This window comes from Marmota monax, unplaced genomic scaffold, assembly GCF_021218885.2.
Source record: "Marmota monax isolate L192 unplaced genomic scaffold, Marmota_monax_Labrador192_F-V1.1 WCK01_AAM20220418_F8-fsc00012, whole genome shotgun sequence".
NCBI lineage: Eukaryota > Metazoa > Chordata > Mammalia > Rodentia > Sciuridae > Marmota > Marmota monax.
Genome location: NW_026695227.1, coordinates 8382545 through 8410195, shown reverse-complemented (window position 1 = coordinate 8410195; position 27651 = coordinate 8382545). Strand labels below are relative to the sequence as shown.

At 36.3% G+C, this 27651-nt stretch overlaps 1 long non-coding RNA gene across 1 annotated transcript; it reads right to left on the bottom strand.

The window, feature by feature from the left end:
* Window positions 1–27542, bottom strand: LOC131423860 (uncharacterized). The gene is made up of 3 exons (XR_009225958.1): window positions 27369–27542; window positions 355–502; window positions 1–91 (listed from the first exon to the last, which is right to left on the bottom strand). It is a non-coding gene; the product is annotated as an uncharacterized LOC131423860 (long non-coding RNA).
* Window positions 27543–27651: the final 109 nt, after the last annotated feature.

Sequence of the window (27651 nt, the reverse complement as noted above, 5' to 3'; positions counted from 1 at the left end):
CCTTGAATTTCTGATCTGGATCCTCTTGCCTCAGCCTCCAGTCCAAGGATTATAGGCATATACAACCACACCCAGCTTTCACTTGAAATGTCTATGGATAAAAATCATCTGCATTATTATTAGCTTTCTGGAATCTAAAGAGTTGTAAATAGTTCAAAGATAATAAAAGGTGGTGATAACCAGGAAGGGTGTGTTAAACTAGACACCTGGTATGGTAAAATGGCCCTCATGATTTCCACCCCCATTGTTGTTCCCATGATTATTATGTTGCATGGCAACTGGGATTTTGTAGATGTAATTAAGGTTATTAATCAGTTGAGCTTAAAACTGGAAGATTATGCAAATGGACCTTACCTAATCACACAAGCCCTTCAAGAGCAGAGGTTTTTCTCCAGCTGGTAGCAGAGGGGTTTGAAGCATAACAAGAACTTGACAGGTCATTGATCACTTGAAGATGAACAGGGAGGGCTTGGGAAAAGGATCTGAGAATGTCCTCTTGTTGCTAGCAAGAAAGAAAACAAGGACCTTACTTAGACAACTGCATGGAACTAGATGCCACCCACAACCCAAATAAACTTGAAAGAGAATTTTTCACAAGAGTTTTCAGCTGAGTACTCAGACCAATTGACAATTATTTTAGCTTCCTTAGACCCTTAGCAGAGAATCCAGTGAGCTTATCCATTTTTTTCATTTTTTTTTTTTTTTTTTGGTGGTGTGGGGGATAATACTGGGGAATTGAATCCTGGAGCATTCTGCCTCTGAACTACATACCCAGCCCTTGTCTTGCTAAAGGTCTTGCTAATTGCAGGTGAATCACAAATTTACAATCCTCCTGCTTCAGCCTCTCTGGTAGCTGGGAATACATGTGTGCACCAGCCCAGCAATGAATGTTCTTTTAAGCTGCTAAATTTGTGGTAATTTGTCACATACCAATAAAAAGCTAATATACACATTAATCTCTTTTTCACATTCCACAAATATTTATTGCAAAAATTAATGTCTCTAAAATGTATAAAAAGAAAACAATTATCTACTCCCTGTAGAATTTCTCCTGAAGTTGGCATTTAATTTTTCTATCAGAAAATTTAAAGATTTAGAGACACCAGTCATAATGGGGAATAATTTGAAAGTGAAAAAAAATCTAAGTTTATTAGATTTACTATATATGAAATCCACTAAGGAAGCCACAGCCAGAGTCCACATTCCTCTGTACTTTCTGCCCATGGTTTTAAACTTCAGAAGCACTGCTTTTAAGAATAGCTGCCTATCCATTTTTCTAAACAGTGCCCTGCATTGTAAATACTTTTCTTTTTAGAAAAAAAGCACTTGCGAACATAGAGACATGGGCTCTCCTGGAGAGAAGGCAGCTTACTTTCTGTCACCTGCAGAGGCGCTGGAATGAAAGCATAATCATTTGTATTGAGCTTCTAAATCAAATGTGCCAGAGCTGAGGGTTTTCGCCAGGGATTGGCTGGCCTTTGGGAGCAGGAAAACAGAAAGAGGAAATGTCCATGTTTGAGCTGGCGTGTGCCATGCAATCTTTATCCAGCACTGACAAGTCTCTGCTGTTGGAAACCTGCAGCAGTCATGCAGCTGTCTATATTACTTACGGTGGGGCAAGGGAGTATGCTGTGTGCACTGGGGATGTTAAAGAATCAGAGAGAAGATTAGAGTTTTATAAATACATACATACATATTCTTAAAACCGAATATTTCAGTTGCATTTGACTTCTGAAGCTATGGTGTCAAATATATATATATAAAAATCAGGGGGATGTTTTAAGTTAATCTTAAAATTTTTGTTATTATATCTGCAACATATTGGGGCATTAGACTGCATCTTTTAAATAAGAGTTCTGTTTTGTTTTTGTTTTTGGTACCAGAAATTGAACCCAGGGGTGCTTAACCACTGAGCCACATCTCTAGGCTTTTTATATTTTATTTTGAAGCAGGATCTCACTAAGTTGCTTAGGGCCTCGCTAAATTGCTGAGGCTTGCTTTGAACTTGCGATCCTCCTATCTCAACCTCCAGAGCTGCTGGGATTATAGATGTGAACCACCAGGCTCTCCTTTTTTCTTTTAGGTAAATAAATAAAGGTAAAACATTCCACTGACTAATGCCCCCTCTGTCTCTTTCTCTCACACAGCCCCCTCGACCCCTTTCTATCCCTTCTTTTCTTTTTCTTACCCTTTCTAAAAAAATTATTCATTTATTTTATGTGGTGCTGAGGATCAAACTCAGTGCTTCACATGTGCCACAGCCCCAACCCTCTATCCCTTCTTTTTGCTAAGGTCTGGAAACTTTACTTTCTATCTCTTCCATATGCACAAAGCAATGTGGATGAGATAGAAGTGAATCTGAGTAAACATTTTTTACCTCAACACAGACAATAGTTTTATCCTTCCAAAATAAACCTAAGGAATTGCTCTGCCTTTTAATGCCAGGTTTTTAAATGCATACACTATAGTTGATACATGGAAACATGCCCAGTGCAGATACTATACATTCGCTGGTGCTCTTCAGTTTTTACTACTGTGTTCAAGAGAAGTTATGAACATCTATCATTTATACACATTTTAAAAATTGAAACATTAAGAAAGTCACTGGAGAAAATTTTTATTTCAAGAAATCCTGCATTGATTTATTTTATAGCACAGATAGTCATTCCCAGATATTATCTCCTTTGAAAGTATTATACATACAATAAACATTAAATCAGCAGAGAGGGGCAAAGTCAAAATTGAAAAACTAGAAATTGAAAGAAATTTTATCTTATTTTTTAAAATAGTGTTTAGGAAAAATTCAACTGAGTAATTTTAGTGGAGTGAATTATTTTTATTTGTTATTCAACGAGATGAAGATACATACACACACAGATAGATATAGGTATCTGAACCTTCCTTGTACTCTAAATTGTTTTGTTTTATTTATTCATTTATTTATTAATCTGTACTGGGGATTGAAGTTGGGAGTACTCTACAACTGACCCACATCCCTGCCCTTTTTATTTTTTGAGACAGGGTCTAGCTAAGTTGCTGAGGCTGACCTTGAACTTGTGATCCTCCTGCCTCAGCCTCTTGAATCACTGGACCAGCCCATCTCAAAAGGTTCAACTTAAAATTTGAGGGGCTAGAGGTATACAGCTCAGTTGTAGAGCACATGCTTAGAAAGTGCCAGGCCCAGGTTAAGTCCCTGGCACCCCAACCCCCCTCACCCCTGCTGCCACCAAAATAAGAGAAAATAAAATTTGGAATCCTTAGCAAGAATACCTAGTTCTCACCAGTTGCAATGATGCTGAGTTAGAAGATAAGCAAGAAAGAAAATATAATATGTTTATCTAGGTCTAGATAATATGTTTATCTAGCTGTCTAGCTAGAGCAGAAAAATTTCTAAGTTGCTCATGTGAAGAAGACTAAAATTAATTTTATGCATTTTGTATATGGTATTATGTTATTTTACTTGAACTTAGAAATATGATTTGCCTCATGCAGAAAAAAAAATAATTCAGGTCCTTCTGTGTGTATTAGTTTCCTATTGGGACCCAAACAAGTCACCACAAGGTTAGAGGTATAAAACAGCACAAACTTGTTATCTTAGAGTCATGGAGGTAAGAAGCCCAAATCATCTGCACTGAGCTAAAATCCAAGTGTCTCCTTGCCTTCTCTGGCTTCTAGAAGCAGGTTGCATGACCCCCTTCTAGCCATAGCATTGCACCTACCTCTGCTTCTATCATCACATCTCCTCTTTGCTCCTGTCTCCCTCTTACTAGGGCTCTTGTGATTACATTGGCCCACCCTAATAATCCAGGATATTTCTCCCATTTCAAAATCCTTAATTTAATCACATTTGCAATGATCCTTTTGCTATGTAAGTATGTTTTCAGAATTAGGACCTGAAAAATTTGGGGGGGGCACATTATTCTACCACAATCTAGTCTATTAATATCAAATATATTGCATTCTTATTCTCAGTGCAAAATCTAAATGGTTAAAGTCCTGTCTGGGAAGAAAAATAGTCTATAATGATGTTTACTTTGCATTTATTGAGCACGTTCTATATCCTAGGTACTCTGCTGCTCTGTGTATATCTGCAGATTTAATCCCTATAACAGATCTAGTAATTTTATCACATTATATTTGGGAATAGATTGAAATACAGAGTGCTTAATTACTTGTTCAAGATTCCAAAGCCAGCTGGATGCCATTTGTGCACACCTGTAATCCCAAAAGTTGGGGAGGCTGCGGCAGAAGAATCACAAATTCAAGGTCAGTTTTGGCAATTTAGTAGGGGCTCTGGGCGCTGTGGCTCATGCCTGTAATCTCAGTTATTTAGGAGGCTGAGGCAGGAGGATGGCGAGTTCAAAGCCAGCCCCAGCAAAAGCAAGGCGCTAAGAAATTCAGTGAGATTCTGTTTCTAAATAAAATGCAAAAAAAAAAAAAAAATAGGGCTGGGAATGTGGCTCAGTGGTCAAGTGCCCCTGAGTTCAATCCTAGTACCCCTCCACTAAAAATAAATAATAAATAAAAGGGCTAGGGACATAGCTCAGTGGTAGAGTTCTTCTGGACTCAATCCCCAGTACCATACACACAAAAAGATTCCAAAGCCACCAAGTTCCAGGGTCAGAATTTATTCTGCTAACCCCTTTCTATTCCATATCTCAAGAAATTAACAATCTACATGATTTTCACATGCATAATAAGGTATACTCACTTTCACAATACATTTAATTACTACTAAAATATGGTCACACAAATTAGTCATTAAACTTAAGGTGATGCCTCTTCTTGGAAGGTTGCCATTGCCTGTACTGACAAGGTACATCAGTAATTGATTAATTAATTAATTAATTTGGTACTGGTGATTGACCTCAGGGTGCTTAACCCACTGAGTCACATACCCAGCTATTTTTACTTTTTATTTAGAGACAGGGTCTCACTAAGTTGCTTAAGGTCTCACTAAATTGCCAAGGCTGGCCTCAAACCTGTGATCTTCCTGCCTCAGCCTCCCAAATTGTTGGATATAGGCATGTGTCAGTATACCTGGCAGTAATTAATGTCATTAAATCAACTCTCTGCAGTTTAAATATGTTCACTGCAGCACTATTCACAGGAGCCAAGAAATAGAATCAAGTTACATGTCCTGTAGCAGATAAATAGACAAAGAAAATGTGTTGTATATATGATTCAAAACTATTCATGCCCCCAAAAGAAGGAAAGCCTGTTATTTGTGACAATTTAGAGGATATTATGCTATGAGTAGTCAGGGAGAGAAAGACAAATATGCATGATCTCACTTATACGTGGGATCTAAAAAAATTCAAATTCCTAGAAGCAGAATGGTGGTTACCAGAGATTGACAGGAAGGGAGGTAAAAAAAATCTTGGTCAAAGCAGTTTCAGTTTGAAAGGATGACTGAGTTCTAGAGAGCTAGCATACAGCACGGTGACTGTAATTAACAATAATAATGGGTTATAGACTTGAAAACTGATTTTAAAATGTAGATCTTAAGTGTTCTCAACACACATACATATATACATAATAATGATGACTATTTGTCATGGTAGGTATTATAATCCACTTGATTATGGCAATCAATTCACAATGTATATACACATATATCAAAACATCATGTACATCAGAAAGAGAATTTGTATTTTTCAATTATCCTTCAATAAATAAATAAAAACATTGTAAGTGAAAATTAAATATTATTGTTTTATTTTATTATTGTTGATTTTAAACAACCCCAGCCATTTTTTTGTATTTTATTTAGAGACAGGGTCTCATTGAGTTGCTCAGGATCTCGCTAAATTGCTGGGACTGGCTTTGAACTCACAATCATCCTGTCTCAGCCTCCTGAGCTGCTGGGATTATAGGCGCATGCCACTGTGCCTGACAAGATTAAAGGTTCTAATGGAGCTACTTTTGCATTTTGTGTGTACAAGTAGTGAGATTGCTTTCTATTCAATACTACTCAAAGTGAAGTAAAGTGTTTGGAGAAATAGATCAGAAATTTTTTCTGCAACCAGAATGCACCTCAGGTCAGCAGCTCTATTAGAAAAAAAGACCATAAGCTACATTCTATCAAAAAACTGCCCATAACTTTAAATTCCTAAAAACCTCTTCAGCAAAAATTATTTTTTTTTCTTTTTAAAAAGATAACCTGTATTATAATTAATATAGTTATTTCATATTAATTCCATGGTAAATTATTTTTTTTCTTTTTTATTGGTGCAATACAGTTGTACATAATGGTAAGATTTGTTGTTATATATCAGTACATGCATAAAATATAACAATATAATTTGTCCAATATCACTCCCCAGATCTTCCCTTCTCCCTCCCTTCCTCACATCCCCTGGTCCCTTTCCTCTGTTCTACTGATCTCCCTTTGATTTTCATGTGATCATCATCCATCTTCTTTTCCTTTTAACCCTCTAACTTCCACATGAGAGAAATATGACCCTTGACCTTTTGACTTTGGCTTATTTCATTTAACATAATGGTCTCAAGTTCCATCCATTTTCCTGAAAATGACAATTTCATTTTTCTTTATGGCTAAGTAAAACTCTACTGTGCATATATACCACTTTTTCTTTTTTCATTCATTTATTGATTTATTGATGGATACCTTAGGCTGGTTTCATAGTTTGGCTATTTGGGATTGTGCTGCTATAAACATGGGCATACATGTGTCATCACACTTTAAATCTTCAGGATAAATACCAAGGACTGGTATAGCTGGGTCATATGGTTGTTCCATGCCTAGTCTTTTGAGAAAACTCCATACTGATTTCCACAGTGGTTGTACTAATTTAAAATCCCACCACAGTGCAAAAGTGCTCCTTTTTCTCCACATCCTCTCCAGCATTTATTATTGATTTTTTTTTTTTTGTCTTGTACTGTGGATTGAACCCAGGGTGCTTAACCACTGAGCCACATCCCCAGCCCCCATTTTTTTTTTTTTTTTTTTGAGAAAGGATCTCACTAATTTCTTTAGGGTCTGTCTAAATTTCTAAGACTGGTCTTGAATTTGCAATCCTCCTGTTTTAGCCTTCCAAATCGCTGGGATTACAGGCATGTGCCACTGCTATTTTTTTGTATTCTTGATGACTGCCATTCTGACTGGTATGAGATGAAATCTCCCTGTAGTTTTGACTTGCATTTCCCTAATTACAAATGATGTTGAACATTTTTTCATATATTTGCTGGCCATTTGGATTTCTTATTTTGTGAAGTATCTTTTTAATTCATTTGTCCATTTATTAATTGGGTTTTTTTTTGGTGATAAGTTTTTGAGTTCTTCATGTATTTTAGATAGTGATTCTCTATAAGAAGAGTAATTAGCAAAGATTTTCTCCCATTCTCTACATTCGTTCTCTCTTTATACTCTTATTTCCTTTGATGTGAAGATTTAATTTGGTGCTATCACTTGGTATTACTTCCTGAGATTTTGCAAAATTTGTTTTTCTTTTTTTGCTACTGGGGATTAAACCCAGGGGTGCTTAACCATTGAGCCATATCCCCAGCCCTTTTAAAATATTTTATTTAGAGACAGGTTCTTGCTGAGTTGCTTAGGGCCTCCCTAAATTGCCGAGATTGGCTTTGAATCTGTGATCCTCCTGCCTCAGCCTCCCTGAGCTGCTGGAATCACAGGTATGCGCCACCATGCCGTGCTCCTCTGGCAAATTCTTAAGGCTCTATTAAAACTAGAATCACTCCACACTAAGAATGTACAGTACATGGTGTACAATTAATGTTCATTAGCAATTGGAAGGAAAGAAAGAAGGAAGATAATAAAGGAAGGAATAAAAGAAGGCCTAGTCATTTGTTTGGGCCTGGGTAAGAAATAGTAATACACTAGAGCCTGTGAAAACTAAAAATGAGGCAAAAGCCATAAGCTAGACACATAGCAGTCAAAACAGAGAAGTCAAAAATCCACTAACCCCCTGGCACAGTGGCACACGTATGTATTCCCAGGAGTTTGGAAAGCTGAGGCAGGAGGCTCACAAGTTCAAAGCCAGCCTCAGCAACAATGAAGCCCTAAGCAACTCAGTGAGACCCTGTCTCTAAATAAAATACAAAATAGGGATGGGGATGTGGTTCAGTGCCCCTGAATTCAATACCTGGTAATGCCCCCCCCCACACCACACACAAAAAAATCCATTAACCTTCTTTATAGGGAGCTTGACCCACTCTGTCCAGAGTAGATAACTTTGTAAAGCATTTTCCTGTCCTGAAAGAGGGAAAAGTAAATTTTTGAAATGAGGAAGTTGGGAGTGGGCAAGAAAACATGAGGTCTTTGCATCAGCATTAAAAGCTTGCTATTAATGGAACACTTATGGTAAAAATTTGTGTAGTTTTCTCCCTCAGTGAACCATAGAATGGTAAGCAAACTGAAGGTGTAGATTGTGTCATTTATCTTTGAAATTCAGCATTTAATAAATGTTTAATCATGGCACAAATGGACAAAGGCCAGGATGGAAATAAGCCAGGGCAATATGGTTCCAGAACCTGGGAGGTTCAGCTACCAAGTCAAGGATGTTGGAGTCATGAACACAAAAGGATTGATGCCTGGCCCAGGTCATGAAAGAATACAAGCTCCCAGCCTAAGAGGAAGGAACATTCTTTTTCAGAGGTACTGGGCTGCGCAGTAGCCTAAGAAAAACTAGTGTGTTCTGAGAACTATGTGTAAATTTGGCATAAAGGTAGTAAATAGTAAGAGAATGTGATTGAGTTGGTGAGGCTGAAGTGGAGAGAGTTTGGATCTTATCCTAAGATCAGAGGGGTATTTATGGTTAATTAGGCAATCAGCATGACCGGCTCACTTCCCTAGCTGTATTGAATTATAAGGGGGTCAGGTTGGAGATTCTTCTACATTAAGAAAGAAGTCATTGCGATAGCTTTGGAAAAAAACCATGAGCACCTGAGCTAATGTATTTCCACCAAGAATGGAGAGATGATGGTGGTGAAGTAGAAAGGTAAGAGGATAAGGAAACAGGTGGATTCACTGATGTCTTCAAGGTTTCGGGTTCTCAGATGATGCCAAGAAAGGTAAGAAAGAGATCCAATATATGGGAGAGTGGGAATAAAGATTTTAGTTAGATATGCTGAGCTTGAGGAGCTGCAGAAAATAACAACTAGTAGTATTATTAACTGTGAGTTTTGTACCAGGTTTCAATGTTTTATATGCAATTGTGAACCTAAAATGAGATATTGAGTTTCCTTTTGGGGAAAACATGGCATGCAGCATAATTGTGAGGATTAGTATTTGTGTGCTCTTTTCTGAATAGAAGTGACTAAAATGATAGTATGTTTTCTTAGTGCATCAGTGAAATATCCAAAGTAGATACTTTTCATCACTATGATTTTTATGAGAATAATCGTAGCGATATGCTAATTGTAAACCTTTCTTTATAACAATGCATTTTAATTAGAGATGATGAGACTGGTGTTGACATTATTATTTAACTTTGGGGGAAAATGATTCTTGTTAAGACTTCATTGACTATCTTAAATAAAATAGGACATCTGACACTCTGGCTTCCAAAATTATCTCTATTTAGCAATTTTCTCTACTAGAAACATGATTTTTTTTCTGTCTATTTGTACATTTTCTGTCTCTCTCCAGTAGGGTGCAGGCTCCAGGACCACAGAGAGCTTAACTCACTATTGGGTCCCTGGTATATAGCTTCCTGTCTATATAGAAGAACCCTTCAGTAAATATGGTGAGACTAGTGGATTTTTTTCTGCTAGATATTGTGTTATTTCAAACTGGGCTTTCTCACTTAATTCTCATGTCAGCCCTTTGAATTATAAAATAATAGTAGAAAAAATTTAGTGTTTTCTAGATACTAATTTCTCAAGACTTCATTGAAATAATTTATTTCTCATAGTAAAATTATGAAGTATTCTCAGAGATAAGGAAACAGAGGTACAGAGAAGTTAAATAGCATGTCTAAAGTTATTTATCTAGAGGTTGAAAAATAGATTTTAATCTAGCCAGTTAGATTTGAAAGGCTCTAGTTTCCATGACGTTAGCTGTTACATTTTAGGCCTTTCCACATGTTTGTCTTACAAACCAGGGAGCTGTGTTTGAGATCCTGGGATGGAAATGACATTGTTTCTTTACGTGTGCTTTATATTCATACTGTGTTTATGTTTACCACTGATTTACAAATGTCTTTTCATAATTAGTAATTACTATAATAGAAAACAAATATAGCAAAATTGAGAAATGCATTTAAGACTATCTAGATTTAGGGTTATTGAATGGTTGTGTATCCAAATGGTTAGGGCTGAAGGAGATCTTAAATGTCATCTGCTTTTAAACTTGTCATTTCACAAAGAAGAAGTTGAGGCTGAGACAGGTACAGTGATAAGTTTGTGGTCACTGAGAACATCTGTTATTCTATTTTGAGGTTCTTTCTCTGGGGTAGAATGCCTTGAAGTAAGTAGTTCAGCGGGCATAATTTTTCAACCCTTGCCTTTCTTGCTTGCCTTTTGGTAATGAGGCATGGATACTATGGTGATAAGCACCCTATAAATAATAAATGGAACAGAAAATAAACTATACAGAAGGCAGGAGCATAATGGTCTCTTCACCTCCTGGTGTTTAATGATGAAGCTGTATACTCTCAACAAGGGTTTTCAGAAATAGTTACAGAATCTGTTTCATCATCATTTAGCAATGTTTTTAGATTTTAAAGTTATCAAATTTATTGTAGTGACTCCTACTCTACTTTTTATTTGAATAAAGAAACAAGCAGTATCTTCAGTAATATTATCTTTTACTTTTTCTGTTGCTTAGCCTGAAATAGATAATAAAATTGGACTTACAGATATTTAATATCCAGATGTCAGGTTTTGTAGTGGACATTACTGTTTAATTTGTTCAGTCCCCAAAGCATTTATTACCTTCCACCTAGTGCCAGGTACTGTTCCATGTGCCAGACACAAAGTGGTAGACAGACTAGACAGATAAATACATAGCATGCTATTGGGAAGTAAGGAGCTGTAAGGAAGAATAAAACAAGACTTAGTGGATAGAGAGAAACTACCTTTGATAAGGTGGTCTCAGCAGGCCCTTTGAGGAGATGACATGCCACAGAGACTTGGAGGGTAAAGAACTAATCTGTAAGAGAATCTGGTGAAAACGTAGTCCTGAGATAGGGAAGGGCAACTGAAAGGGCCCACACTATGTTTGAGAAACTGCTAGACGGCCAGTGTGACAGAGGGAGTGAGAGCAGAAGGTGAAAGGAGATAGTCATTTAAGCATGAAGGAGCCAGACTCAAGATTTACAGGGCATTACAAGAACTTTTGAGATGATAATAAAATGGGAACCCATTTTGAATACGAGTTCAAATGATCTATTTTGTTCTAATAGCAGCAAGGTAGAGTTAGCTTGGTGTGCTGGTAAATTTTATGTATCAACTAGATTGGACTAAGGGATGCACAGATAACTTGTAAAACATATTTCTGGATGTATGGGTGAGCAGGTTTCTGTAAAAGATTAGCATGTGAATAGGTGAACTGGCCAAAGAAGATCATCCTCATTAATGTGGGTGGGCATTATCCCATCTATTGAGGACCTGATTAAAATGAAGTGGCAGAGGAATTACAGATTTACTCTCTGTTTAAGCTGGGGCATCCACCTTCCCCTACCCTCCAACAAGGATGCTCCTGTTTCTCGAGCCTTTAGATTAGGATTTATACCATTGGACCTAATGTTCTTGGGTCTTCAGATGCAGATTGGGAATTATACCAATGCCTTCTCTTGTTTTCAGTCCTTTGACTCTGGAGTGAAACTACATCAGCTTTCATGGCCTCCAGCTTACAAATGGCAGGTTGTAGGACTTCTCAGTCTCCATAATTGTGAAGCCAGTTTCTCATAATTACTTGTTTAGTTATCTAGAAATGTTCCATTGGTTCTGTTTCTCTGGAGAATCATGACTAATATACCTGAATCCATATTTTGCAAGTGAGTATAATATATATGAAAAGATCCCATCAGTAGACCATAAATGTTGAGGAATTTCTAAAGGCAGAAAAGAAATGGCACCACATTGATAAAAGGTAAAGCAGATGAGATCTTCCGAACAGAGAAATGAGAAAAGAGAGTGTGTGTGTGTGTGTGAGAGAGAGAGAGAGAGAGAGAAAGAGAAGAGAAAATGGTTCAAACATTTGGAGCAATCACTAATAGTCACATGGGAGCCCTGAAGGAGCTCAGGTCTCAGAATCAATAAATGCAAAGAGAACTAGACCATGGAAATTAATTTAACTGCTTGCAGATCACCTAAGGGAATTGCATGCCTCACCCTCTTCAATGGACTGTGTATTCAGCGTAGCTGCCACTGATTGTTTTGGCTTAGGCCAACACTTCAAAATCTTCTCTCTCAACAAAGGGATTACATCTTCTAGAGTTGGGATGTATAAGAGATGCTAAGGAAAACGTAAGGCCCCTCAGATTCCACCAAGAGACATAAGGAAAGGAGGCAAGAAAACACTTTCAAAGAACCTAGGCATAAAATGATTTAAGCCTTCTACTCTTGGTATAAGGATCTCCTTATATGGACCATTATAAAGATCATTAGCCAGTCTTCCTACAAATACATAAGGATATCCTTATTTTTGTCATTCATCATCCATTTAACCAAAGTTCTCAGTCAGATCTCATCCATAAATCTGAGGGAATGAACAAGGGATGGATTATGGAAAAAATTCTGAAAGTATTCCAAAGGAGAAAAAACATGTGGTAACAACAAGGAATGAGAATAAGATTAATATCAGACTTCTTATTAGCAACTCCTTTTTGCTAGAAGACAATGAAATAAATATCTTCAAAATTGACATAAAATTCTATATTTCTGGCATGTCTTGAAAATTCAGAAAGCTTTGCAAAGGGTCTGTATTTTTTTTTCTCCAACTCATAAAAAAGCATATAGCCAAATCTGTTGGTTTGGGACCAGTGATAATATTTAACTTTGGCATCCATCAGAATCTCATGGAGGGCCAATTAAAGGGGGATTGCTGAGCCCCACTCTCTGAGTTCTGATCAGTAGGTCTGGGTGGAGCCAAAGAAATACCCATGTAACGTTGATGTTGCTGGTCATGGGTTCATGTGAACCACTGGATCAGTCTATCCTTAACCTTTCTGCATCACTCACTAATGTTATCTAGTTGGCTACTACTTCAGTTTGTGATTCCTACTTTAAATCTTACATTCATTTTCCCAATTAATAGGCAGCATTTCTCCTTTGAAAAGACTTATCCTTCACAGCTAAGGGGAACCATCAAACATTGACCACAGATGAACATAGGTATAAAAATAGCTTTTGTTTTTGGAAGCATTTTTATTATACTGAAATTGTTTTATAATTCTTTTATATATTCTGTGCTATGGCCTGAATGTTTGTGTCCACCCAATTTTATATATTAAAATGCTAACCACCAAGGACAGGAGTTTTTTTTTTTTTTTTTTTTTTTGAGAAAAAGGTAAAGAAGGTTTATTGCTTTGCTAGCAAAGGAGAAACACAGGGGACTCCTGTTCCAAAAACTGAGATTCTGCCCATCCATAGGAACAGGGGACTTTTAAAGTGGTGATTCAGAGAAAATAAGATTAGGGAGGAGATCAGGGAAAAGAAAATCAGGGAGGAGAAGTTTAGGAAAAAGAAGATTGGGAAAAAGAAAAAAAATACATAAGTTTCAAATCCACAAGGTATATAGGCAAAATATCAAATGAACCCCTGTTACAATTCCCTAGCGTTAATTTCTATATTCCATTTCTATGGAAAGTGGGCGATGACATCTCTGTGCTACTTACTGCTGAAAGGGGGTGAGTTGGGGGGGGATGTAACCCAAAATCAATGTGAACTGACTTCACATTGATTCTCTATCAGGTGGGGCATGGACAGTTAAGTGCATTCAGCGTGAGAGCAGTCCAGAGTCCACAGTGGCAGATGGCAGGTGACTGGACAAGGCATATGTAGGGCACGGATCATACTAAGACAATAATAAAGACAGAAAACCATTCATTTTTTGTAAACAATTAGCACAAAAACAATTGGTATTTCAGCCAGTCTCTGAAAACCATAAGGATAGTAACTCATAATCTTATCAGTGAAAAACAGATCAAATTCATCAATGTAAGAGGTTAGGAAGATTTGTAGGTCTATGAAGTCAGACTCAAATTAATTCAGGACAAATTTGCAACTCTTGTGATCAGTATTATCAGGCACTCTTAAACAAGAATCCTTCCTTTATAGATTCCAACTTTGTTTACTTTTGGTAGGGCTGACACAAGTGTACATCTTAAGTTACATTTTTTAAAACCATCATTTTTCCATTTAAATGTCCATGTAGGACTGTGATTTAAGGCTTTACCCTACTGCCAGGTGTTTAAGACTAAGTTGGTCAAAATTGACCTTGTCCCTCTCTATTCTTAAGAGTCAGCTGAGAGTCCCAAGGAGAGGATATTAAGAGGTGGGACCTTTGTAAAGTGGTGGGACCCTGATGGTAGAGTCCTCATGAATGGAATTAATACTCTTACAAAAGAAACCTAAGAAGCTTGTTGACTGCTTCTATCTGTGAAGACACAGCTTAGCAGGCACCATCTATGAGAAATGGGCCCTCACTAGATGCTGAATTTGACTTCACATTGATTATGGACTTTAAGAGCTAGGCACAGTGGTGCACACCTGTAATCCTAGCTACTTGGAAAGGTGAGGCAGGAGGACAATAAGTTCAAGGGCAGCCTGGGCAACTTATCAAGATCACCAAAAGAAAAAAAAATAATAAAAGGGCTGTGGATATAACTCAGTAGTAGAATAGTAGTCTAGCATGAGCTGGGCTCAGCTTCAATACAAGTACTGAAAAAAGAAAAAAAAAATTCAAGTAGGACCAAAGTCAAATATGAACAAATATTTGGTAGTTCCTCTTAGTCTTTTAGTTTTTAGCACTAAGAGAAATAAATATTTGTTGTTTATAAGTCATCCTATTTATGGTATTTTTGTTATAGCATCTTGAACAAACCAAGACATACTAATTTTCATTTGTGTAAAACTGCATATATCATTCTGTAGTTGCAGATACACCTGCATTCACAGTCTTATTTCCTCTCTTAGTAGCAACTGTGTGTTGAGTGAAAAACTACGTTTGTATATGCCTCAGCTTCCTTTTCCACAGAACTGAAGATGGAATACTAATGGTACCTCCTCACAAGATGATGGTGAGGAGTAATTGAGCTAATGCCCTCAAAGCTGATAATTATTGTTTTAGTCAGCTTTTTCACTGCTGTGACTGAAAGACCTGATCAAACAAAATTTTTAAGGAAGAGCTTTCAGAGGTCTCAGTCTATAGATGGCTGACTCCATTCCTCAGGGCCTGAGATGAGGAGAAGAACATCATAGCAGAAGTGTATGGCAGAGGAAAACAGCTGGAAATATGCCACCAGTAGGGGGAGAGAGAGAGAGAGAGAGAGAGAAAGAGAGAGAGAGAGAGAGAGAGAGAGAGAGAGAGAGAGAGAGAGAGAGAGAGAGAGAGAGAGAGAGAGAGAGAGAGAGAGAGAGAGAGAGAGAGAGAGAGAGAGAGCACTTTCTGCTCAACAAAAATAAAATATATACCCCAGAGGCACACCCCCAATGGCCAACTTCCTCTATCACACCCTATTTACCTATACCACTCAGTTAATTGATACCAGGGGATTAACACACTGATTAGGTTAAGGCTCTCATAAAACAATAATTTTACCTCTAAACTTTCTTGCATTGTCTCGCACATGAGCTTTTGGGGGACATCTAATATCTAAACCATGACAGTGATATTAATTGAATTCTTCTAACATGGTAACTATGAAATTGATGATTCTGTTAAAGGTCATGTTGTCCAAATCTTGATTCTTTTGGCTTTAGACATGTTAGCAAAACTGCATTTTTTAATGACCATAACAGCAATACCAAGTATTATTGAATTTGTTTTATATAGAACAATGTCTGGGTTTCTTAGTTTGCCAGAGATAAATTTAATATTTAAAGTAAATCCAATAATGGTGTGAAACTCTAGTATTGTACAATAGACCACAAATTTGTAAAGAATCAGAAAAATAAAAGAAATAGCAGAAAGAGCAAATAAAGGATAAAGCCATAAAAATGAAGCTGGTGACTGCCATTTTGGATCACACCTTCACAAACAGCCATATTTCTTCCCATTTTACTATTTCTGACAGAAAGGTAATTGAGAGAGTAAACCTGCTAGTAAACTCGTAGATGAGCAGGGCTCTATCCAGTAAAAGATGAAGAAGTATCTGAAGTCCACAATATATGACTTTCACTCTGGCATGATTTTTCAGTTTTACCTTATCATTACTTTTATTGAGACTATCCATTCATGAGATTAATGGGATGGTCCAATATTGGTATTGTTTGAGCACTCATTCTTTTACAGTATTTTAAATTTCATTATGCATGTAAGTTTGGGTAAGGATGCCACATTTGGTTTCCAAAGGACACTTTGCAAAAAAACAAGCAATAACAGTAAAAGTCAGCATAGGCTGGGCATGGTGGTGCATGCCTCTTATCCTAACTCCTTGGGAGGCTGAGGCAGGATAGCAAGCTTGGGCTGGCCTTGGCAACTTAGTGAAAACCTGCCTCAAAATAAAAACTAAAGGACTGGAGATGTAGTTCAGTGGTGAGCACCCCTGGATTAAATTTCTAGTTACCCCCCCCCCCCCAACCAAAAGTCAACCTAGTATTTTGCTCATTTTCCCTTATTACTTTGTGTGTGTGTATGTGTGTGTGTGTGTGTGTGTGTGTGTGGAGATATATATATATATATATATATATATATATATATATATATATATATCAAGTTTCTTTTTTTTCAGAGAAGTGTCTGTGTTTTTTATTTTAGCTATTAAATTATCTGGGTCATGTGGAAGAATATACCAATACCAGAAATATTTTCCTCTTTCTGGACCTGAAAAGTACTTGAACAATAGATCTCATTAGAACCTGCTTGTAACTAATTTACTCACCCTTTGTGGAAATTTTGATGAAGCTAAGTGCTTTTTTACATGAATTGCTAAACATTGATTGAAAATGAGAAGCTTCTTTGGTAGTAGTTCAGTGGTAGAGTGCTTCCCTATTACATATGAGACCCTGGGTTCTATCCTCAGCCCACATAAAGATAAATAAATAAAATAATGGTATTGTATCCATCTACAACTAAATATATATATATATATATATAAAATAAAGAAAAAGCAAAACCCACAAGTAGTATGTAAGAACACTAGCTGAGAAATCAGCAGACCTGAAATGTATACTTCACGCTATTACTCAATACTATGTGACTTTAATAAGTCACTCTTCCTCTACGAACCTTTATTTTCCTATCAATGAAATGAGTTGATTTCTATAGACCCGCTTCAGTAGTAAAGAATTTTGATACTAAGAGGATTGCAGATATGTAATACTAATTATAAAATAACCTAAGATGACATTCCTAGAACTAGGTAATTTACTTGAAAGAGAGTTGATATTCCTGTTTGTAGTTCCAAAAAAGCAGTGACTTTAAGATGATAGCAAATGATAATAGGATTTATCAAGGGGCAATCTTTCACTTTTAAAACAGAAAATAGGGCTGTTATGGAATTCTTACCCACTTGAGAAATTCATTAATAAGCTTGCTTATTGACATAGCATGCAGAATTACTACTCCCATCTCAATATTTTCTTCTTTGTCAACTGGTCATAGGGGACCCCCTTGGGGGCCCAGCCACATACTGAACGTGACTCTGACAGTGAGATATAAGCAGGATAGCTCAGATGTTACCATTCTTTGGTGGGTTTTATCTTTTTATTGTTATTATTATTATTATTATTATTATTATTTGGTACCAGGGATTGAATTCAGGGGCACTTGATAACTGAGTTACATCCCCAACCCTATTTAGTATTTTATTTAGAGACAGGGTCTTACTGAGTTGCTTAATGCCTCAACATTGCTAAGGCTGGCTTTGAACCTGTGATCCTCTTGCCTTAGCCTGCTAAGTTGCTTGATTAGAGGCATGTGCCACTGCACCTGGCTCTTTGGTGGGTTTTAAAACAGTGGATTTAAACCAAAATTTGGAAATTAAATAGAATAAAATAAAATAGAAAGTTTCACAGTACACTATACCCAGTAAAGTTATGTTTATTTGCAAAACATTTTTTTTCAAGTGTGTGTGTGTTGGGGGGTGGTATTAATATTTCTTAAAGTGGCTGTTAGTTAAAACAGCTTGAAAAAATGCTTATTAATGGTGGAATGATGGGGAGCATATCTCAATTAGTGATAAATACATGATCTGCTAGTATCTAATCCATGAAGATCTTGTTGGTGCCAGTCATGGTCCCAAAAGATACAATCCCAAATGCCATAATCCTGAATATTGAAACCCCCATGATCAAAAACCCTAAAATTAAAATCCCCTCAGATCAAAAACACTGAAGTTAAGGTATCAAAAATCACAGTCTGAAAGGTTAAAATCTGAAAGCCTAAGTTGCCATACCAGCAATTCCTGGGGTTGGGGTTGGAGAAAAGCTCTATAAGTGGCATAGAAGCCACATTTTAGGGAAGGGATTGTCTCTAGAATATATTGATGATAAAAACATCAGTTTAAAATGCATTCTTTGTCTGCATTGGCATTCCTACCAGCTGATAAAGTTCCAGAAGCTCTTAATGAATTAAAGCCACATTTGCTCGAAGAAAACAGCGAAATTACTGATTGTTTAGAAAATCATCATGTGTCAGGTAGGAGAGGATGATACTCATACCACACAGTGTTGCTATTTGATGGCAGTATTGTTTCTACCAAATCTATATTTCTATGTGAGTGCATGCAGAATGGATTTCTCTGCACTCAAAACAACATAGAACTTGACACAGAAGATGGGAAAATTTAATAGGGAATGCTCACTTTGGTATATAGAGAATGATGTATTTCAAAGAGCAGCACCATGTGGAAAATAAATGTGTATATATTCTCTATGCACTCATGCTCTAAAAGAGCCTAAGCAGCTATTTAGCATGATGCAAGCCCTCAAAATATAGTTGATGATCATGAAAGTCAGTCAGCTATTATGGACTACCTCCAAGCAGTTGCCCATAATCCAAGTCTAATACACATTCTTTTGAGTGTCAAATTTTCTTTGTAGTTTTCCTTTTTCTGTTATTTAATTTTTTTTTTCTTTTTAAAGTCTTTGCCCCCACTGTCTTAAATTGTTAGCATTATTTTTTTATAATTTCTATGCTACATATTTCATCTCCACATCATTTTAATACTGGAGGTTTAAATTGTATAATGGCTTTTAGAGAGTTCTAATTCATTTTATGCATTTTTTTGTGTGTGTTTCTGCCTCTGGGAAAGGGCATCATCACATTGACTTTGTATGTAACCATTGCACATGCATATAAAATCATTGAAACTTCTCAATAAATGAAGAGATGTCCTTTTTGTAATTCTGCATTTGTAAAAGATAAAATTTCTTGAGACCTTTGCTCTTTGGGAATTGCATGTACAGGCTAATCCATGACAGTTTTGGATCAGTCTCATCAGAAGACTTAGGTTGTCTGTTACAGTATTTCATATGACCACAGTTATAAAGCTGAGTGCATACAATTACTAACCATAGTTATTTGCACTTATACATTTCACTTTTTGTGGTTTGTCAGTACATCGGTATTATACCTATATTACTGTCATTAATATACTTGAGTGTTTTTGCTTACAAAACTATGTATATTACTATTGTCTATTTTATCATGTGGAGTGACTTATGAAGCATTCTGTTGTGCTTTTCATGTTTCTCAAATAAATCCCTTTTTAAAAATGTAAATAAATACCTTTTACATAATTTTTAAAATTATTTTTTCCAGAATTATATTTTTGAGATTTTAATTGTCAGCATCTTCAACTTAGGAATTTAGGAATTATAAAATTTAGAACTTTAGGGATTTTTGATGTTTCAGAATTTCAACATTTGGGTTTATGACGTTTGGGCTGTTTTGGGGGGGACTATGGACCAAACCCATGTTACACTCTTTGCTAATATACTGCATTTAAGCATTCAGTTAGCACTTGAGCCCAGTAGCAAACTAGAAGCTCTGTCAGAGATACAGCTATTTGCCATCAAGATGTTGGCTTTACTTGATAACTCCACTGGATATGGACTCTTCTATGAGGGCTGCTAGTCCATTCAGCATCCTGGTTAGTCAACATCATTGTACCTGCTGGGTTATAAAGACCTAGTTGTGAAGCCATTGGTATGACAGACTGGATAGTTAGGAGCCTTCTCTTGCTCTGAGTGCCACTAAAAGCTGGCATCTTTTCAGGCCACCTGGTAAAAGTGTCAGAGCAGGACACCAAATGTGGTAGAAATTGCTTCCAGACTCTAAAGGGCCTCACCAATAAAGTATCCTTTGCCCAGTTTTTCTGTGTCCTTGTGTTTCAGTTATGTTCCTTTAAAGACATGTAGACTAGATTTTACAAATATGTTCTAAAAATTTGTCTCTTAAAAGGCAAATTTATGTATTTATATACACTTGCATATTCCAATTATTCCTACCACCTTAGTTTGTATTTTCCATTCATTTTTCAAATCTCATTTTAATTTATGCATCAACTTTGAATGAAATCTGTTTTAATCCACCCAGCAAATGGCTGGAATCTGGGTTTTGTAGATGGGCACTGGCAAATTCAAATTTATCTAAAAGTGCTTAGTTCATTTCTATACATATTTCTGAAATATTTTCTAATCCATAGTAAAGGATGTCTGCAAGTTTCTGTGTGAGTGCTGTTTTTTAGAGTGTGAATTTGGATTTGATTCCCAAGGGTGGGTTGGGATATAAATTAATTAAATTTTGATTAAGTGAGAACTGCCTTCCTTTCAGAAAACAATTATTTCAGATAAGGGACCAGTAGAGGAGGTATTGACTAGTCAGGCAAAAAAGAGAGAAGAGCAGAAGAGGTGGAGGAATAGTTGTTTCCTTTGGTAGAGGCTTAGAAGATGGTAAATTTCTGAGTTCAATTAGAGTCAATTAAATTTCTTTATGTCTTTAAATAATGGTTAGGAAATTTAATTTAAACAAGTGTACCATTTATAATAGGAATACATACACATAGAAAGTAAAAAATAACATTATAATGGAAGACCTTAAATACTCTTAATACTCAAAATATATGCCATGACCAAGTGTTGTGGAGCATGCCTGTAATCCCAATGATTTGGGAAGCTGGGATAGGAGGATCAAAAATTTGAAGCCAGACCTAGCAATTTAGTGAGACTCCAGCAACTTAGCAAGAGCCTGTCTCAAAATAAAATATAAAAAAGACTGGAGATGTTGCTCAGTGATAAAGCACCCCTGTGTTCAATACCCAGTATACCTTCCTCCACAAAACACACACACACACACACACACACACACACACACACACACACACACACATATATACCATGGATAAAAGAATCAATAAATATGTCATTCTCTTTAAATTGATTAATATATTAAATAAAATTCAAGTCAAAATCACAAGGTTTTTCTTGGAATTTGACACGCTGTTTCTAAAATTCATATGCAAGAAGAAAGAATCTAGAGTAGCCCAACAATTCATGGAGAACAAGATGTATAAGAAAAAGAAAGTATCTTATTAAAAATAAGATATTTTGAAGGAAATTTAAGACAATGTAGTATCAGTGTAGAAAATAAACCAAGGAATCAGGTAGAGAACAGGCTGACTTATGAATATATGAGTATCTGATATAAAACTGAAAGAAATTCTGGTCACTCAGGAGGCAATGAACTATTCACAAAAAGTACTAGAATAATTTTCTATACATAAAAGTAGATAAAATTTGAACTCTGATTTTTATCAATACTCCATACACACTTCTACATAGATTAAAACTTACTTGTATGAAACAGACTTAAAAAAACTTTGACAGCATAGAACATATCAGAGTGGGAAGACCTTAAATAAGTAAGACAAGGCCCAAGCCATAAAGGAAAGGGTTAATATATTCTAATACATTAAAATAATGAAGAACTTCTGCTCATGGAAAGAGGCCATAAAAAGAATCAGAAAAAAAATAAACTAAGAGAGGAAAAGATATTCTCAAAATATATGACTAAAAAAACCACATATTCAGAATATATAAAGAATTCAAACAAAACAATAAGAGCAGATAATAGATTACAAAAATGGGAAAATACAAAAGGCGTTTTACAAAAGAAGAAAAATGAATAGACATTAAACATAGGGAAAAATGCTTAATTTTATTAAGCTATGAAAAGATGAAAGATTAATAATTACAAATATTGGAAAGCATAGGGTACAAAAGAAACTCATTAAGTACCAGTAAGGGTGTAAATTGCTACAGCCTGTCTGGAAAATTGTTAGGCATCACTTGGTAAAATTGATGTAAGTTTGCACCAAAACATCAGTTCTGTTCCAAGGAACATACCAGAGAACTTTCGCTGCGGGCACATCTGGAGAAACATACAAAAATGTCAATAGAGACATGATTTGAAATAGACAAAGATGGGAATAATAGATAAAAGACTAGATACCCTTAAATATATATATAATTGTACATCCTACGGTTTTGAAAAATGACTAGACAATGGCATTGACATGGATGATACTCAAAAAATAATATCTGGGAGAAAACACCACTAGGGTATACTTAAAAGTGTAACTTATCACTAGCATATAAAATTAAAAAACAGATAAAACTAAGGAGTTGGCTTATTTATTAATAATTTGTTCTAATTAGGTATATATGACAGCAGAATGCATTTCAATTCATTGTACACAAATGGAGCACAACTTTTCATTTCTCTGGTTGTACACAATGTAGTGTCACACCATATGTGCAGTCATACATGTATCTAGGGTAATGATGTCCATCTCATTCCACCATCTCTCCTGCCTCCGTGCTTCCTTCCCTTCCTTCCTTCCTCTTTGCCCAATCAAAGTGCCTCCATTCGTCCCCTGCCCCTTCCCCCATTATGGATAAGCAGTATATTTTTTAGAACCTACATATGTTGTATTAACCATGAAAATACAAATTCTAGAATATTGACTTCAAAAAAGGTGCACAGTAATGGGAGTGTAGTACTATAAGTATAGTGAATTTTCTAATTTTTAAGCTAAATGGTAAGCATATGTCTATTTCTCTTGTTCTTCAGTTGAATTTCCCTATGATATTATCTCTTTTACTCGTATTTCATAATAAAATACACTTAAGTACTCTAATTTTGTCTTGAGTCAAGAATTTTAGAATTGGAAGTTGCTTTTTTTCTGTATGATGTTAACAGTGCCAGCCTCTCTCGGGGACTCGTGCTTAGTCACTACCCAGGAGGTGTGGCCACTCTGTGTTCCCATCTTCCTGCTCCTGGCACCTGAGTTGAGGGAGTTGCTGGGAATAATGTGCTAGTCTTTCACCACCAAAAGCCAAAGTCTGAAATTCCAAAAACACTTAGGGGCCTGTCACTGCTTTCACCCCATCTTAGACATAACCAGTCTAAATTCCTCACTTCTCCTGAAGCTTTGTTGTTTGAAACCTGCTCTTAAATCTCATCTTCTGTATAATTAAAGGTTACAACTAAGCTGACTTTATTTTTTGTTACATATGTTGATTTTTACTAGTCGTTGTAAGATACTACATGAAAATAATTAAACATTTAGAAAATATGATACACAAACTATCTACCAAAGGCTCAGAAGAAATTTTAGAAATGGTATTAAATTCAAAAAGATCCTGGTAGAAATGGAAAACAGAAAATAATAAAAAACTACAAAGAAAATTCTACCAAACTCGGGGACTATTAAACATGGTAGACAAATTTAATTGACCTTATAGTTTTCTACTTAATGGACTTTCTGTGACACTTTGGATAGACCAATCCATTCTTACTGAGCAGTCATGGCTCATTGCAGTTATATTTTACAAAGAGACTTATACACCATGGCTAGAAACATAGTTATTTAAAACAGTAAAAGGAGAGAGTAACAACAATTCATTTAAGTTAAACAAGAAAAGGATCATTTCACTGTTACTTAAAAACAGATGTAGCTGGTCATGGTGGCATACCATAATCCCAGGGACTCAGGAGGCTGACACAGGAGGATCACAAATTCAGGGGCAGCCTCAAAAAATTATCAAGACCCAGTATCAAAAAATAAAAAGGGCTGGGCATGGTGGTGCATGCTTGTAATCCCAGTGGGTTTGGAGCCTGAGGCAGGAAAATGGTGAGTTCAAAGCCAGACTCAGTGAAAGCGAGATACTAAACACTCAGTGAGACCCTGTCTCTAAATAAAATACAAAATAGGGCTGGGGATGTGGCTCAATAGTCAACTGCCCCTGAGTTCAATCCCCAGTACCCTCCTCCACAAAAAAATAAAAATAAAAAATAAATAAAAAGGCCTAGGGATACAGCTTCATGGTAAAGCTCCCCTGGGTTCAATCCTAAGTACCAAAAACAAAACAAAACAAAAACAATCATATACAGATTTCAGTTAAAATGAATAGAAAATCCTCTATCAATTGCTGGAAAATGGACCTGATGAAGAGAGAGAAACTCTGACACATGATGACTCTCTCAGGGATCTTTCTAATTCTAATATCCTCTGTATTCTAGTAGCTACTGGACTCTGATTCATGCCCTACAGCACTGGTTCCAAGATTGTTCCTTCTCTTTGGGCAGATGCAGACATAATAAACTCCAATCAATTTAAGGTAAAAGGAATGAGCAGGGTCTGGGACATCTGCCTGTAAGCTACTGGGGAGGCTGAGACAAGAGGATTGCAATCTCAAGGTCAGCCTGGGCAATTTAGTGAAATAAAATATAAGGGCTGGGGATATAGCTCAGTGGTAAAGTACTCCTGGGTTCAATTTCCAGTACTGCAAAATAATAATAATAATAATAATAATAATAATAATAATAAGGAGGAGGAGGAGGAGGAGGAGGGAGGAGGAAGAGAAGGAGGAATGAATTTTTGAAATGAATCAAAAAAAAATAATCACTGCAAATGAGGGAAGCCTGCTTGAAAGACTGAAAAATATATTACCAGTCTAAAGTTACTATATTACTTTTTATTTTAAGTTGAGAGTATAGTTATCATCAAATTTTAATTTTTTTAATTTTATTTATTTTAATTTATTATATATGACAGCAGAATGCGATTCAATTCATAGTACACATATAGAGCACATTTTTTCATGTTTCCGGTTGTACACAAAGTAGAGTCATACCATTCGTGTCTTCATACATGTACTTAGGGTAATGATGTCCATCTCATTACACCATTTTTCCTACCCCCATGCTCCCTCTCTACCCCCCCTCCCCTTTGCCCTATCTAAAGTTCATCTATTCCTCCCATACTCCCACCCCACATCCCCATTATGAAGCAGCATCTTTATATCAGAGAAAACATTCAGCATTTGTTTTTTGGGGGGATTGGCTTACTTATCATTATATTCTCCAGCTCCATCTATTTACCTGCAAATGCCATGATTTTATTTTCTTTTAATGTGAGTAATATTACATTTTGTATATATACCACATTTTCTTTATCCATTCATCTACTGAAGGGCATCCAGTTTGGTTCCACAATTTAGCTATTATGAATTGTGCTGCTATAAACATTGATGTGGCTGTGTCCCATTAATCAAATATATGAAAAATGTCCATCATCTCTTGCAATTAGAGAAATACAAATCAAAACTACACTAAGATTTCATCTCACTCCAGTCAGAATGGCAGCTGTTAAGAATACAAACAACAATAAGTGTTGGCGAAGATGTGGGAGAAAAGGCACACTCATACATTACTGGTGGGACTGCAAATTGGGGCAGCTGATATGGAAAGCAATATAGAGGTTCCTTGGAAAACTGGGAATGGAACCAACATTTGATCCAGCTCCCCTACTTTTGGGGTTATATCCAAATTTTAATTTTAATACTGTAAATAAACAACTCTGAAAATAAAGTGTGGCAAAAGTAGCTTGGTAATCATGTCCCATGATTCTCTATTAGGAGCTGGCGATGCCTGATTAGTTTTTTACTTACTGGGGGTCCTTTACTTCAAGGTGCTCTTGGCATGTGACCACTGAGCCATATCCCCAGCCCTATTTTATATTTTTATTTAGAGACAGGGTCACACTGAGTTACTTAGTGCCTCACTTTTGCTGAGGCTGGCTTTGAACTTGTAATCCTCATGTCTCAGCCTCTGAGCTGCTGGGAAGCAATTCTTACTCTTGAACAGGCTATGATGCTTCAAACATTTCAGTCTTTTTATTCCCTATCCTCTCTGGGCAGTACAACCTTCCCTTTTCTTTCATCCTTCACCTTCAACTTCCTACATTCCACAAATATGCTAAATTTATATACATTATCTCATTTAATTGCACAGCCACAGTCTGGGGTAAGTTCACCTTCCAGAACTTGATATTGGAGGAAACCAAAGCTTAGCAGGGTTAGCTCAACACTGGGCTCACAATGGGTGGCACTGCTTCTCAAAGTTTGCCTGGACTACAGCTGCAGTTGTGGAAACGAAGAGCAAGAGACTTAAACTTCAAAGACAGTTCTCTTTTGCAGTGGATGGGATTCAGCAATCTTTGGATCTGAGGATGAGGGGTAAAGTGTAATCCAGGATAATTGGAAGCTTCTGACTTGGTTATAATAACTGAGAGCAAAGAAGAGCTCTTGAAGCCAACTTGATTGGAAAGACCGTGAGCTCAGTTTGGACAGGCTGCCTGTGGGATAAAAGGTAAGGTCTCCTTAAGAGATAAACAGGATCATACTGTGTTCATAAAAAAAAAAAAAATATGATGGAGACACGAAGGAGTTTCAAGCATATGAGAGGAAAATCCTTTTGGCTCTAAAAATAGTGTAACTATATACATGCATATATAATAATGAAAAACTTAGCCACATTAAAGAGATGGGCCTTGTTTTCTCATTAGAACTTTAAAAAGTTAACATTATAATAAACGCAAAACTCTTTAAATTTATTTAGGTTAATGAATTGCTGTCAAGTTTTATAAACATTCAGTTTCGCTTAAATATACAAAACTTGATTGGGAAAGTAAGTGTCATATTGCTTTAAGGCTGGAGTGAAATGAAATTTATTTACTTATGGGAAGTTTCCCATAATCTGAGTTGTTTTGGGTTGGTTTTACCCTGGAAAGTCACTGCCAAGTCTCATTTGATTAGCAGTTTAGTGCCACAACCGGTACTGAAGGCAATGAGGAGGAACCAAAGAGGAACTCAAGAGTTCCTATCAGTTTTTGCTTCTCATCTACGAGTGCTTATCTTATTAATTTACTTACTGATATTATTTTTTGGATCCTGTTTTTGTTGTTGTCTTCAGTGAGGAGAATTTTTCCAAAAGCTTCTATGAGGTTTTAGGTAAAGGAAATGGACCATTCTTTTTCTTTCTTTTCTTTTCTTTCTTTCTTTCTTTCTTTCTTTCTTTCTTTCTTTCTTTCTTTCTTTCTTTCTTTCTTTCTTTCTTTCTTTCAGTATTACAATGGGGTTGGGGACATATAAAAGAAAAGAATAAAATCTGGCTTAATTTAAACCCTGGATAAACTTTCAAAAACTACAAGGCAT